A 5,332-nucleotide genomic window follows, 5' to 3' on the forward strand; every position below is an offset into this window, starting at 1 on the left:
AGTGTGCGCAGCGCCAGGTGCCCCCACGCCGCAGCCCCGGCCGCCGCGCCACGCCCCCGCCGCCTCCGACCAGCCCCGCCCCACGCGCTTCCCCGGGGTGCACACCCGCTGCCGCCGCCGCCGCCGCATCCCAACCCTGCACGCGCAGCCACAGCACGCCCCCGCGTCCCCATTCCACACCCCAGCCCGAGCGCACGCCCGTGCCATGAGCCTGCATCCCCATCCCGCACCTGAGCGGGCGCTCAGGACGTGGAGGCGGGGCCTTCCCTGCAGTCCACACACGCGGGAGCACGCCCGCGCGGGACTGGAGAGTAGAGCGGAGAGCTCGTGGGCCCGACCCAACCCGCCCGGGGGGCGCCCGCCCGCGCCCCGCCCGCGCCTGATTTGGATTTCGCAGGCCCCGGGCGGCAGCTCATCTCGGGGCGCTCTCAGGGACGGGGGGCGCGTAGGCGTCGGGCACCTCTGCCTCGCCTGCTTGCCGCCGCCTGGGGACGCTGGTCCCGACGGCTGACGCGGGGCGGGGCGTGGGGGTGCTCCGAGCAGGGAGGCCCAGCGGAAGCGCCACCGGGAACAGCGTGGGTGCCTTCGAGGAGCAGCGCCCGGGCGGGGCGGGAGGCTATAAATAGCGGCCGCGATCCTGCTTCCCGTCAGGCACACTTAATTTAGCCGGCAGGCACACGGATGCTTATTTTCTAAAAAGAACTTGAACCAGTGCGCTCAAGACTTGGCCTGGCCTGAGGTGACGGGGAAGGTGTCCCCGTGTGTCACTCGCTCTATCTGGTCCTGGCGACGAGATGCCAGGGTGAGGCCTAATCTGCTTGCCGGCACCCAGCGAAGGTTTTAACATTTTCTGTTCCCTTCGGGGTGGTTTCACCCACGCTTGAGAGGGTCGCCTACCGCGGAAGGCCGCGGAGCGAGGGCGTTATCACGTCCTTGTCTGTCGTCTGGGCACAGTCTAGAGAGGCCACGGGTCCCCTTCCTGCTCCCCAAGGTCGAACAGAGCTTGGCCAGCCGGGGATATATCGGTGGACTGCATTTCGGTGATCATTCTACAAGCTGTAATGGTTCCAAAATCATTTTTATGAGTAATAAGTTTATTCCAAGAATGTGGCAAAATGCAAGGCTGATAGTTTTCAAGTCTCCATGGAGCGGCTTCCCTCAGTTGCCTTCATGAGCGTTTAAATCAGCTCAGTCTGGCAGTCGGCTTGCCCCAAAGAATGTGCTTGTTCTGCTGGGATCTGAATTTCAAGTTATCCCAAGGAGGAAAAACTAAGTGCCTGAAGGCGCATCTAAAATATCTTCTCCCTTTGGGATTTTTGCGGTGTATGTATGGAGTAGGTAATAGTTATGGAGACTCAGTTTTTTATTTTTAATTGAAAAATACTACCTTTGAAAGCCTTAAAATACTTGAATATTTTTTCTGATTTAAAATATTTTCTCTGAGAAGCACAGTATGAATAGTTTATTTTTTTGTTGATCACAAAAACACTAGAAATTGTTAATATTTGTAGTCCATTTGCCAAATCCTATTATTGGTATTCTGAGGATAAAAATGGAAATATAACACTGTAATAATTTAACATTTTTCATTAAAATATAGATTTGAAATTCTATTATGTGATTCAAACAATTATTTCACATCTATGTTCATACGAGCATTATTTACTATAGCCAAAAGGTGTTCATTGGATGAATGGAGAGACAAAATGTATTGCATACTTACGGTGGAATATTATTCAGCCTTGAAAAGGAAGAAGAGCCCCATCACATGCTACAACGTGGATGAACCTTGAGCACATTATGCTAAATGAAATAAGCCAATCACAAAAGTCACAAATACTGTATGATTCCACTTACATGAGGTACCCATAGCAATCAAAATCATAGAGACGGAAAGTGGAAGTGTGGTTACCAGCAGTTGGGGCACTGGGAAATGGGAAGGTAGGGTTTGATAAGTACGGAGTTTTAGTTTGGGAAAATAGAAATCATTTTGGAAGCAGATGATGGTGATGGTTGCTTAACAATATGAATGTACTTAATGCTGCAGAACTGTACACATTAAGAAAGATTAAATGGCAAATTAAAGGTGATGTATAGTTTACTACCATAAAACCATTTAAAAATAATATTGTGTAAAGACCGGCAAAACTAGAAAGTTAGCGGTTTCTTTACACTTGTCATACTGTACAATTTCTAGGTAGACAACTAAGGCTTTAATCTTATGGTTTAATTTTTAGTTGTAAAGGTTGTTTGCTTCTCATTTGGTGTCAAGAAAGATAGTATTTAGGACAATTTTAGGGATAAATATGGGTATTTGTAGATATACTCGTGAAACTGATTAGTGCTGAATTCTCAATGGACAGGTCACATTTCCACATTCTAACAACATTTCTAGCAAAGAAAAGCATACAGTGAAGAGAGAATTGCCCGCATTGTCATTGTCTCTCTATGAGCCTGGAACACCAAACACTTGGGTGTGGAGAGAGACGGCTTCACTTCACTGAGATGTGCTTGCCTGGGGTGCCCCCTGGCAGGCAGGGCTGGAACTGCTTTCCAGGACCCACACGGAATGTGAACGAATCTTTGTGCTTTGTATACAGAATGAAAGTTCAACAAATACTTATTGAATGTGTATGTCTTTCCTCTATGTGGCAGCCCAGCGCAAACATGGTAATCATGTGTGTGTTCATGTGAGAGCAGAAGTTAATGGCGTTTTTTAAGCACCGAAGCTGAAGATGCATGAAAAAACCATGTCTCCATTTTTTCCTTTTCGTTTACAATTACTTGTATAAGCCGGCACAGCAGCACTTTGGGAGGCCGAGGTGGGTGGATCACCTGAGGTCAGGAGTTCAAGACCAGCCTGGCCAATGTGGTGAAACCCCATTGATACTAAAAACATAAAAATTAGCCAGGTGTGGTGGCACCTGCCTGTAATCCCAGCTACTTGGGAGGCTGAGGCAGGAGAATCGCCTGAACCTGGAAGACAGAGGTTGCAGTGAGCCGAGATCGTGCCGCTGCACTTCAGTCTGGGCAACAAGAGGAAAACTCTGTTTCAATTAAAAAAAAAATCCCACTTTTTATGTATTGATCTTTTTCTCATATAAGGCCTTGGGCTGGATGTTGGAGGATGGGATGGTTCCACTTTCTGTACTCAAAGAATTCATTGCACCCAGGACTGTGCCAATTTTTGTCCACAGGAGGATTTTACAGTCTGTTGTTTCTGAATTACAAATTGTTAATTAACAAACACTTAGCTGGGTGTGGTAGATCATGCCTCTAATTCCAGCACTTTTAGAGGCCAAGGCAGGAGGATCACTTGAGCCCAGGAATTTGAGACCAGCCTGGGCAATACAGTGAGATGCTCCCCTACCCCAACCCCCTGCCCAGTCTCCACAAAAATATTTTTTGAAAAAGCCTGGCAAGGTAGCTTGTGCCTGTAGTCCCAATTACTTGGGAGGCTGAAGTGGAAGGATTGCTTGGGCCTGGAAGGTCGAGGCTGCGGTGAGGCATGACACTGCACTGCAGCCTGAGTGACAGAGCAAGGCCTGGTCTCAAGAAGAAAGAAAAAAAACCCCATGGGATAATTTCTATGAAGTGATTGCAATTGGGAGAAGATATAAACAAGCAGTGTTGCTTTCTTATCTTGCATGTGGAAAAATGAGATTTGCATGTCTCATATGGGCTCTGCAGGTCTTGGGAATGTGCCCTGTGGAAATTCTCTGGGCTGTGCAGTTAATACAAGCTGTATCCAACTCTTGTCGAATACTTTATTTAATTCCAGGAAATTGGTGGTCAGAATGGAGGGTGGCAGAGATATCAGTATAATTAGTCAGAACTACAGACTTTCTAGAACTACTAGGCTGAATAGAGGATTACACTGAGATATGATTTTCATAGAAATTTTAAGTTGCAAAAAATTTCAAACCAGAACGCTAGGATGAGAACATTTATTTAGCAATGTGGGATGCATTTTAAATAATCTTTTCTCTTTCTTGCAGAGAGTTAAGTCCAATAATTTGAGATTCCATCTCCTGTGGGAGTTTGCTTTGAAAACATAATGACTGTAAGGTAAATAAATCAGACTTGATTAATCTTTTATGGCAGCATAAAATTTCATGAATACTTTAAGAATTGCATTATTCTTGCACAAATGATTATATCCAACTGATAGAAGCATTTAGAGCATATTAACTAAATCCTCTTTGGTGAAAGTTCCATGTTGTATGCAGACATTTCAGATCAATCTGCTGGAAAGTCCCTTGGTCGCCGTTCTTCCTTTCTTTTGATGGATGTTTTCTGAGTATCCATAAATCCTTGCTTGGCTAGTCAGAAGTGCTGGGAAAACCAAGCTGGAAAAACTGCCCAGAGAAGGCAGGAGGAGCAGAGTGCTGTGGAAAAAGAGTAGCCATAGTTCCGGGGCTCAGGAACTGTGCACCAACGTGAACGGTGACAGCAGGGTGGTGGGAGAGAAAGAGCATTTGGAGCTGGATGTGGTGGCTCACACCTGTAATCCCAGCAATTTGGGAAATTGCTTGAGCCAAGGAGTTCAAGACCAGCCTGGGCAACATGGAAAAACCTTGTGTCTACAAAAAATACAAAAATTAGCCGGGCATGGTGGTACATGCCCGTAGTTCCAGCTACACAGGAGGCTGAGGTGAGAGGATCACTTGAGCCTGGGAGGTGGAGGTTGCAGTGAGCTGAGATCATGCTACTGAACTCCAGCCAGAGCCAGACCTTCTCAGAAAAGAAAAAAAAAAAAAGCACTTGGGCAGCAGCTGAATTAGAGAAGTAGATCTCCTCATGTGGAAGAGGGTCAGTGTGATTCCTAAAACAGGTAGGAAAACCACTGATAAGCCGTAGGCAAGCAAGAGTGTCGGAGTCCTGGTCCGCTCAGTTACCGTCGGTTATCATCAGGTAGAACCAGCCTTGTATGGGATTTCATGTCCTTCAGAAATAAAGACAGCCTTGGCTGAGAACAGACTTGTGTCTGATAATAATAATATCACCCTCCACCACTGCCTGGTGTTTTAACGTTTTCAAAGTGCTTGATCTTATTTGAGCCTCAAAACAAACATGTCAGGGCAGGGATCATTTCTCATTTCACAGAGGGAGAAACTGAGAGATGGGGAGGTGAAATGGTTTGCAGACATTTGTCACTGCTGTTGAATAGCTTATGGGAGTTTGGGCCTCCACCTTGCGGGTATCAACCTAGTTCTTTCTGGGTAGCACTGTGAGCCTTCTGAGGTTGACTAGGAAGAGAACTCAGTCATCCAGAAATCAGTCAAAGTTGTGGTAACATCTAGAAAGGGCTAACATCAGTGATGTGAAGTCG

The sequence above is a fragment of the Callithrix jacchus genome, chromosome 5 (assembly GCF_049354715.1).
Source record: "Callithrix jacchus isolate 240 chromosome 5, calJac240_pri, whole genome shotgun sequence".
In the NCBI taxonomy this organism is placed as follows: Eukaryota; Metazoa; Chordata; class Mammalia; order Primates; family Cebidae; genus Callithrix; species Callithrix jacchus.